At 47.0% G+C, this 10,839-nt stretch overlaps 1 long non-coding RNA gene and 1 pseudogene across 1 annotated transcript; one reads left to right on the top strand and one right to left on the bottom strand.

Annotated features, from left to right (window-relative positions):
* Positions 1 to 341: 341 nt before the first annotated feature.
* On the bottom strand, positions 342 to 4,441 carry Gm31897. The gene is made up of 3 exons (XR_378503.3): positions 4,248 to 4,441; positions 3,060 to 3,128; positions 342 to 2,039 (listed from the first exon to the last, which is right to left on the bottom strand). It is a non-coding gene; the product is annotated as a predicted gene, 31897 (long non-coding RNA).
* Positions 5,771 to 6,238, top strand: Gm17511 (predicted gene, 17511; annotated as a pseudogene).

The following is a 10,839-nucleotide window of genomic DNA, read 5'->3' as shown; positions in this document are numbered from 1 at the left end:
AAAGTACTTGCTGCAACCCTGGTGACTCGACTTCAATCCCTGGGACCCATACAGTAAAAATCAAGAACTAACTCCCCCATTATTGTCCTCTGACCCACACATGCATGCCCTCCTACAATCAATCAATCAATCAATCAATCAATCAATCAATGTATTAAAAATAAAAATCTTGCCAGGCATGGTGGTGTACATCTTTATTCTCAGCACTCTGGAGAAAGAAATAAACAGATCTCTGAGTTTAAAGCCAGCATGGTCTACACAGCAAGTTCCAGGACAGCCAGGGCTACACAGAAGAACTCTGCCTCAAACACACATACACACACACACACACACACACACACACACACACACACACACACATTGAGCTGCTAGACAGCTGAGGGTGCCTCTGGATCTTCCTGCCCCCAGCACCACTGTGCTGGGATCATCACCCTGTGCCACCGTACCTCTTTTACTAGGTCTAGAATGACCGAGGCCTTCATGCCTCCTAGGTGAGCAACAGCGCAACATCCCTCCACAACCTGATTCCAAACAGTGGCTATTTTGGTAGAATGAGCCTTAAACATTTCTTTATTAACTGATTTTTTTAAAAAAACAACACGAATGTGTAATTTTACTATTTATTTTAAAAAGCATACAAATAAGGCATAGTGTCACATAAACCTGTGATCACAGCTACTTGAGAGGCTAAAGCAGGAGGGTGGCAAGTTTGAGTAATTTAGGAAGATGGAAGACTCTGTCTCAAAAGCTAAGGGAGAATGAAGCTGGGGCAGTAGGTCATGGCACAGCGCCATGAGGCTCCAGGTTGTCGCCCATGCTGCACAAATGGGATAAGGGCAGAGGTGCTGTAATACAGTTTAATTCTCTCTGTGCTGAGCAATCTTTTCAGCCTGCAAGGTCAGCGGCTTTCCTCACTGGTGTACCCCCATCTCTGTCTCTGTCTCTGTCTCTGTCTGTCTGTCTGTCTGTGTCTCTCCAAGGTTTCTCTGTGTAGCCCTGACTGGCCTGGAACTCAGAGGTCTGCCATTCTCTGCCTCCCAGACAATGGGCGTACCACTAAACCCAGCTCCTAAACTGTCACCTAAAATGTCACCTAAAATGTCACCACATTCAGGTGGTGTGGATTGCTGTGGACACATGGGTGAGGGCAGGTATAAGAAAAGGCTAGAGCCTGTGATTGGGCAGTAGAAAAGAAAGGCGGGCTGAGAGTTTTAGAGACAGGACAGAGAGGGACAGAGAGACAGAGAAAGGACAGAGAAAGATGGAGGACAAACCGGATCCATGTGACTTGAAGTAGCCACAGGTAGCTATGAATATCGAAGAAGAGCAATAGAGTAATATAGGGCAATTTGTCCAATCTAGGTGGGCAGCTTGTATAAATATCAATTGACTCTGGGTTCATTATGTGGGGCATTTTGTGGGTTGAGTATTTACTGATGTAAATCTGACTGATAATTTACAAGCCTCTGGGGTTTTGATTTTACTGGGCTACGGGTATTTGTGACAGCTAGCTATAGGGGGTGGATGACAAGGAATGTAAGTAGTTTGGCAGCAAGCAAACCGAGGGAATTTGGGCAGACTGCCTCGTGGGGATAGCCATGGGGGCAGGGAGACCACTGTGGGCAGAGTAGCCGGCAATAGCAGAGATTGTTTTATAGTAATTACACACAACAAGGTGTAACTTAATATATGGTTCATCCTGAGGCTGAAGGGAACCGGATCTTCCTACAGTTTTGAATCTGTCATATTGAGCAAGTCCTGAGCTTCCAAGCTTCATCGGAGGAACAGAAGCAGAATAAGTACGCTCATTACAAAAGGAGAAATGGGAAGTTAGACGCCCAGCGGAGTGTGAAGGGCAGGGAGACGGAAGGAAACCCTCACAGCTGGGCAATCCCAACCGAAGCAGGGGGATTTTGTGGCATTCAAGGTCAACCTGCTCTGCATAGTGAGATGGCTCAGCAGATAAAGGTGCCCAAGTTGATGGCTCTCAAACTCCTACTGCTCCAACTCCAAGGATCTGAAGCCTCCATCTGGCCGTCCTGGAATCCCCACATGCATAAATTAAAGAAAGGCTTTTTAAAAAGAGAAAGGGACAGACTATCCCTTGAGACTGTTTGTGGGGCACTAACACTGCCTAAGGGCAGAGCCCTCATAGCTACCATACTAAGAGGAAGGGGCAAGCATGACAGCTGGGCATGGTGACACACACCTTTTATTCTGGGAATTGAGCCCAGGGCCTCAGCCTAAGTTTTCCTGAGATGCACCTCAGCCCTGTCCCCACTTATTACTCTCACCTTGGTGTCTGAGTTTCAGTATGTTCATGGAGAGCCATATCTATCTGGTCCACAGCAAATACATTGTTTGTTTGTTTATTGTTTGTTTGGTTTTCCTTCTGTTTAAGAACATGAGGCTGGGGCTGGAAAGATGGCTCAGTAGTTATGAGCCCTGGCTGCTCTTCCAGAGAACCAGGTTCAATTCCCAGCAACCACAGCTCACAACTGTTTGCAGCTCTTATTCCAGGGAACCTGACACCTTCATAGACATACAAGCAGGCCATGCACGGAAGGAAAGGAAAGACTAATGTGTAAACCAATAATAAATAATTTAAAAAACAAAACAAAACAAAAAACTCTGAGACTGAGAAAACTGTGAGGCTCAAGAGTTACAGGAAATCTGTGGGCAAGCCAAGAGAGCAATTCCCCTGAGGAACTTGGCCACAAAGATCTCAGCCTGGGACCACATCGGGGAAGTCCTGAGGCAGCATGTGTGTCTCTGTCTCTTAGTCTGTCTGATCCTCTCTCACACATACACACACACATACACACATTCTCTCTCTCTCTCTCTCTCTCTCTCTCTCTCTTTCTTTCTCATACACATACACATACACACACACACACACACACACACACACACACACACACACACCCCTTCCTGGTCAGTTATCATGTCCTTTGAACTATCTCTCATCCTCATTCCTTCTCTTCAGACTTTTCTTTGACCCTCCCTGGAACTCGTAGTCATAATTCAGCTCTTCTCCCTCAGTGGGACTGCTATATTACCTTCAGACACCTGAGTGTGGCCTTCTTCAGCTTCGTAAACTTCTGACAGCTAGGCATGGTGGCACACGACTGTAATTCCAACATTTGAGTGTTTGAGTCAGGAAGAATTCCAGGCTCAATAACTAAGCTACATTGCAAAACCCTTTCATTCTCAGAGAGAGGGGGGGGGTGGGGAGAGGAAGGGGAAGGGAAGGGAAGGGAAGGGAAGGGAAGGGAAGGGAAGGGAAGGGAAGGGAAGGGAAGGGAAGGGAAGGGAAGAAGGGAAGGGAAGGGAAGAAGGGAAGGGAAGGGAAGGGATGAAGGGAAGGGAAGAGAAGAAGGGAAGGGAAGGGAAGGGAAGGGAAGGGAAGGGAAGGGAAGGGAAGGGAAGGGAAGGGAAGGGAAGGGAAGGGAAGGGAAGGATGTAGGTGTAGTGACATACACCTATAATCTTAGCATTTGGGAAGAGGTAGAGACAGGAGGATCAGGAGTTCAAGATCATACCAAGACTGAAACTAAATGAGCTAAATGAGACTCTATCTTGAAAACCAAAACCAAAACCAAAGGGAAAAACAATGGACCAAATTTCCAGGCATGGTGGGGCATGCCTTTAATCCCAGCACTCGGGAGGTAGAGGCAGGTGGGACCTCTGTGTTTGAGGCCAGCCTGGTGTACAGAGCAGGTTCTGGGACACTAAGAGATCCCAGGTGAATGTCTGTACCATTGCTTCAATTAAATGCCTGCTGCCACATGCAGTCCCTAAGGCCTTCACAGTCCAATATCAAAAACAAACGCAAGAATAGGAAGACTAAAGGCTGATATTCTCCCCATTTGCAAAAATCCTACAAAAAGAAAAACCAAATCTACTCACTGATCTCTGGAGGAAAGGCCCTGCCTGCTAAGGACGCTCAGGGATGAGGGCCCAGGATGGGGTCATTTAGGCCAGAGCTTCAGGCTGACAGGGCACAGCTGGAAACTCATTTCTAGAGCTACAATCTTCTTCCTGTTTTAAACTGGTGAGGTAATGACAGCTCTGAGAAGCCCTGCTTCAAAGGTGACCTCAATGCTCAGACAGAAGTCAACAGTGTAATCAGGAAATAGCAACATGATTTGCAAAATGTGTCACCACCAGGATTGTTCCCCTTGCCTTTCTTATCAGTCAAAGAGAGCACAGATCAACAATTCTCCATTCAGCATGATACCACTCACCTGTAATACTAGCACTTGGGACTGTGAGTTTAAAGCCAGCATGACCATGCAGTGACATTCTGTGTTAGGGTTCTATTGTTGTGAAGAGACATCATGACCTTGGCAACTCATAAAGGACACCATTTCACTGGGGCTGGCTTATAGTTCAGAAGTTTAGTCCATTATCATCATGGAGGGAAGCATGGTGGTACACAGGCAGAGATAGTGCTGGAGAAGGAGCTGAGAGTTCTACATCTAGATCATCAGACAGCAGGAAGAGACTGTGAGACACTGACCTGGCTTCAGCTTCTGAGACCTCAAAACCCACCCTGTAGTGATGTACTTCCTCCAACAAGGCCATACTTCCTAAGAGTGCCACTCCCTCTTGGTCTATGGGGGCCATTTTTCAAACCACCACAGTTCTAAATCAAAACATAACAAAACGGGCTGGTGAGATGGCTCAGTGGTTAAGAGTGCCGACTGCTCTTCTGAAGGTCCTGAGTTCAAATCCCAGCAACCACATGGTGGCTCACAACCATCTGTAACAAAATCTGATGCCCTCTTCTGGAGGATAGCTACAGTGTACTTACATATAAATAAATAAACAAGCAAACAAACAAAGAAACAAACAAATCTTTTTTTAAAAACATAATAAAACAAAGGCTGGGTCTATATGTCAGTGAAAGAGCATTTGCCTTGTGTGACAGCTGTTCTTGGTTATCAACTTGCCTACATCTGAAGTTAACTAAAACCCAAATGGCTAGGTTCACCTGGGAGGGATTTTCCCCCCAATTGGATTATTTGAACTGGGAAGACTCACCTAAATCAAGATCTTCTGAGATTCAGCGATCCACCTTAAATCTGGACCATACCTTCTGCTGGCAGCCTATACAAAAAGACATGGAAGAAGGAAGCCATTGCTCTTTATCCACTTGCCCTCGATCCTGCTGGCCAGTCTATTCCTTCACTGACAAGTCACTGGAGCCAACTTGCAGAGGAGGGCTGAGGACGTAGCTGTATGAATGACCTGTCTAACATGTGTGAGACCCTAGGTTCAAACACCAGCCCTACAAAAAATGAGAACCTTCTCTAAATAAATACATAACATTTTCAAATCAGGGCAGGAGAGATGGCTCAGTAGTTAAGAGCACTGGCTGCTCTTCCAGAAGACCTGGGCTCAGTTGCCAGCACCAACAAAGCAGCACAAACAGGTCTGTAACTCACACCCTCACCCAGCCGTATATACAGGCAAAACACCAATGCACATGAAATAAAAATTTTAAAAATGTGTTTAAAAAGTAGAAAAAAATTTTAAAAAGGTTTTTAAAAAGTAGAAGTGAAAGAAAGCTCTGGCGAATGCTTGCCCAGAGGTCCCAGAGGTTTGGCGGGCCTGGGGGCAGATCCCCAACACCACAAGTAAAACTAAGAAACTGAGGGGGGGGTTGGAGAGCGGAGACAGGGAAGAGGTGTATTTCAATTAAAACTGAACTAAAATCTTGTTTTTAAAAAACTGAGCTTTTCCTCAGCTGCCGCCAAGGTGCTCGGTCCTTCCGAGGAAGCTAAGGCCGCGTTGGGGTGAGGCCCTCACTTCATCCGGCGACTAGCACTGTGCTGGCAGTCTACAGCATGGCTTCTGTCTCCGAGCTTGCCTGCATCTACTCCACCCTCATCCTGCATGATGATGAGGTGACAGTCACGGAGGATAAGATCAGTGCCCTCATTAAAGCAGCTGGTGTCAGCGTTGAACCTTTCTGGCCTGGCTCGTTTGCCAAGGCTCTGGCCAATGTCAACATTGGGAGCCTCATCTGCAATGTAGGGGCTGGTGGGCCCGCTCCAGCAGCTGGAGCTGCGCCTGCTGGTGGTCCAGCTCCATCCACTGCTGCCGCCCCAGCTGAGGAGAAGAAAGTGGAAGCAAAGAAGGAAGAGTCCGAGGAGTCTGAAGATGACAGGGGCTTTGGTCTTTTTGACTAAACTGCTTTTGTTAAGTTGGCCAATAAAGAGCTGAACCTGTAAAAAAAAAAAAAAAAAACTGAAAAAAAAAGTGCATGCATACAGAGAAATGGTCACCAATGTCTTGTACCAGTCTGACCTAGGGGATCTACAAAGACCACTAGCAGTAACACGGGCTCATTGGTTAAGAGCACTCATTGGTCTTACCGAGGAACTGAGTTCGGTTCCTAGAGCCCTCAGCATGGTTCACAACCATACCTAGCTGTAGTCTGAGAAAACTGGATTCCTCTTCTGACCTCCATGGGCACCAGGCCCCCCCATACACAGTTCTCATGCGTACATGAATGCAAAACAGCCATACAAGTAAAAATAAGTGAATAAAAAATAAGAAAAGGCTAAAAGTAACCTGATAGTAGCCTCCACAACTAATGGCCACCCTAGTCAGTCTATGTGCTGGTGTACTGCTTGTATGGCTCTTAAATCTTGCAGGAGCAAAAGTAGTGAGCCTCTGGCCATGCTTGGAGCGTATAGACCTCTGACCAGAAACTCTGGCCTGCTAGCCCACTGGGGTCTCTTTGCTTTCTTCCAGTCTCACCAGGTTGATCACCCACAGGCCACAGATAAACCAGTGAAATGTCTCTGCAGAAGCACATACGTTCCCCACCTACCACTTCCTCCCCGTCACTGCCTTACCAGCACCACCTCTGAAAGAGAGTGATAAGAGACGCCTCTTAGTGGCAGCCTCGGCTCCCAGTTCACATGCACTGAACTGAGAAGCCTTTGAGAGGCAGGAGTGTGTGTGTGTGTGTGTGTGTGTGTGTGTGTGTGTGTGTGTGTGCGTGCGTGTGTGTGTGTGTGCGTGCGTGTGTGTGTGTGTGTGTGTGTGTGTGTGCGTGTGTGTGTGTGTGTGTGTGTGAGTGTGCGTGTCCAGGTCCAGAAGAAGGCAAATGTCGGGCTGGAGAGGCTCAGTGGTTAAGAGCACCGGCTCTTCCAGAGGTCCTGAGTTCAATTCCCAGCAACCACATGGTGGCTCACAACCATCTGTAATGGAATCTGATGCCCTCTTTTGGTGTGTCTGAAGACAGTGACAGTGTACTCAGACACATAAAATAAGTAAATAAATCTTTAAAGGAAGAAGAAGAAGAAGAAGAAGAAGAAGAAGAAGAAGAAGAAGAAGAAGAAGAAGAAGAAGAGGAGGAGGAGGAGGAGGAGGAGGAGGAGGAGGAGGAGGAGGAGGAGGAGGAGGAGGAGGAGGAGGAGGAGGAGGAGGAGGAAGAAGAAGAAGAAGAAGAAGAAGAAGAAGAAGAAGAAGAAGAAGAAGAAGAAGAAGAAGAAGGCAAATGTCTACGTTTTAGTCACATGCCATGACCAAAGGAAGTCCAGAACCTTCTCTTATTCTATACCAAAGGCAAAAGGTGAGTAACTGGCAGACAGCAGACACCATCAGACAGGGCTCACAGCAAGGCTGAGACTGACCAGGAAGTGGAAGCCATAAGCTGAAGTTCCCAGTTGAGCTCTCTCCCTGAGGATGGGCTCTCACCTCTTTCCCACTGTGGGCATTTTATACATGACGAACTCTGTGGGAAATGATTTATCCACATGCTGTTCTCAAGAACACAGTTTTCTGTGGGTTTGGAGTAGGGTTTAGTTTCCTTTTCTGTAGGCTCCCCCAGCCTGAAGCAGGCTGGTCCAGACTTTGACCTTGCTGCCACTAAGAAGGAGATTACCTAAAGTGGAGCCTTCTGACCTTGATGGCTCTTTTGTTCTGTCACCTGCCACTGTCCCCTCCAAGACCCTGCTACCTGCTGAGAGGCCCCTGAGATATTCCGGAGGAACAACCTATCCTGCAGGCTCCAGGCACCTAGAGTGGACTGGCAGGGGATGAGCCTTTCCGTTTATAAACACACTCTCTAAGTAAACTGGTGGGCCTTGAACAGAATCGTGTCTTGGTACCCATTAATCTCTCCCCGTCTAAGTCTCTTTTAGCCCCAGCCTGCCTCCCAGGTGTACCTGGTTCAAGTAGGCTGCAGGCCGGTATACAACACTTTTCTTTTTTTGAGGCAGGGTCTCACTATGGATCCTTGGCTGACCTGAAACTTAGAGATCTGCTTGCCTCAGCCTCCCAGGTACTGGGATTCAAGGCGTGCGCCACCATTTCCAGCAAGGATATCAAGTTTATAATACCCATATCTGCTTGTTGTTTTTTCCTGCTATAGAACTTGGGGAGCAGGTTAACCTAGGACCAAGAGTTTGGGGGTAAACAAGCAGAGACCTTCTTGCTCTCAGGACCTGCTTTCAACAAACTGAAAGAGAATATGACAATTAACAATATAATTTGCATTGCAATCATAAATCTCTCTGTGTGTGTGTTGTGTGTGTGTGTGTGTGTGTGTGTGTGTCTTTTTCTCCTACAGCTCTAGCCACCACGCCCGGCTCCAGAGACTCTCCAAGCAGCTCTCCTGTCTGTAGCAATGCCATGGGAAAATGTCCTGTAAAAATACACCTGCTGCCAGGTGGTGGTGGCGTGCGCCTGTAATCCCAGCACTCGGGAGGCAGAGGCAGGTGGATTTCTGAGTTCGAGGCCAGCCTGGTCTACAAAGTGAGTTCCAGAACAGGCAGGGCTATACAGAGAAACCCTGACTCGAAAAAAACAAAAACAACAACAACAAAAATCCACCTGCTTGCAGGGTGGGCAGTGGTAAGGTATGCTTTTAATCCCAGCACTCAAGAGGAGAGGCAGGCAGAGCTCTTGAGTTTGAGACCATCCTGGTCTACAGAGCCAGTTCCAGGACAGCCAAGGCTACACAGAGAAACTCTGCCTTGAAAAACCAACAAGCATACAAACAAACAAACAAAACAAAGGTGCCTGCTTGTAACTTCTCAGCTTTTTTTTTTTTGTTTTTTGGTTTTTCAAGACAGGGTTTCTCTGTGTAGTCCTGGCTGTCTTGGCTGTCTTGGAACTCACTCTGTAGACCAGGCTGGCCTTGAACTCAGAAATCCACCTGCCTCTGCCTCCCAAGTGCTGGGATTACAGGCATGCGCCACCACTGCCCGGCTACTTCTCAGCTTTAAAGGCAGTCAAGACATGTTTGCTCCATCCGACTCTGGAAGGCCCCAGAAAAACTTAGGACCGCTGCTACCTGTCAGTCTTCTCTCTTCTACGCAGAACATCAGCAGTTAGTCAAACATTTCCCATAAGGCAACTCTTCTGGTCCTCTTCTGGTCATACCAGGAAGAACACCTATTTCAACTTCACTCCTAAATTCTGCTACTTCAAAGTCAGTACAATAGGATGTTTCAGACAGGGTCTCTCTATGTAGCCCTGGCTGTCCTGGAACTCACTATGTAGACTAGGCTAGTTTCAAATTCAGAGAGATCCTCCTGCCTTTGCCTCCTGAGTGCTAGGAGTACAGGTATGAGCCATTACTTCTGTCTTCCAGAAAAATCTTTCAATAAAAGTAGGAAGGTGAGCTAGGGAGATGGCTCAGTAAGGTGCTTGCTGAGGATATGGGTTTGGGTCCTCAGGACCCACTTAAAAACCAGGTGCAAGGACTCACATCTGTAACCCCAGGGAGAAGTGAGGCCAGCCAGTCGAGAGGAAATAGCAAGCTCTAGGCTTGTCTCAAAAATAGAGTGGAGAACAATGCGATGCATGCACATGTACAGGGCACATGCCTGCACACACACACACACACACACACACACACACACACACACACACACACACCACTATATCCTTTAAAAGATAAAAGAAAAAGGAAGACTAGGGCTGCTGGGGAAAGCTTCACAGTCAAGTGAGTCTCTCCAAGCCAGGCTCTGGATTTGATCTTCAGCAGCACAGCAGCACACAACACAAGGAGGACAGAGAAATGAGTATCTGTCAGTGAGGAGTTGGTAAAATCAGTTAAAGACATCCATTTTAAGACAGTGGTGGTGGTGCACGCCTTTAATCCCAGCACTCGGGAGGCAGAGGCAGGGGTTTCTGTGAGTTCGAGGCCAGCCTGGTCTACAGAGCGAGTTCCAAACAGCCAGAGCTACACAGAGAAACCCTGTCTCAAAAAAACCAAAAACCAAAACAAAGCATTTTGGGGGCTGGTGAGATGGCTCAGTGGGTAAGAGCACCCGACTGCTCTTCCGAAGGTCCGAAGTTCAAATCCCAGCAACCACATGGTGGCTCACAACCATCTGTAATGAGATCTGATGCCCTCTTCTGGTGCATCTGAAGACAGCTACAGTGTACTTACATATAATAAATAAATAAATAAATAAATAAATAAATAAATAAATAAATAAATAAAACAAAGCATTTTAGCCAGGAAGTGTGATTCCTGACCCGAATCCCAGCACTCAGAAGGCTGATTCTGGGGACCCTGAGTTCATACTTCAAGTTTGTTTTTGTTTTCTAAGGTTTGTTTATTTATTTTATGAGTACATTGTAGCTGAACAGGTGGTTGTGAGCCACCATGCGGTTGCTGGGATTTGAACTCAGGACCTTTGAAAGAGCAGTCAGTGCTCTTAACTGCTGAGCCATCTTGACAGCCCAAGATTCGTGTCTTTATACTCATGTATGCACATGGTTTTGTGTGTGTGTATATGTGAGAGAGAGAGAGAGACAGAGACAGATAGAGGCAGAGAGAGACAGAGACAGGGGACACATGAACAT

The sequence above is a fragment of the Mus musculus genome, chromosome 7, assembly GCF_000001635.26.
Source record: "Mus musculus strain C57BL/6J chromosome 7, GRCm38.p6 C57BL/6J".
Taxonomy (NCBI): domain Eukaryota; kingdom Metazoa; phylum Chordata; class Mammalia; order Rodentia; family Muridae; genus Mus; species Mus musculus.
This window is presented reverse-complemented; position numbering and strand designations above follow the sequence as displayed.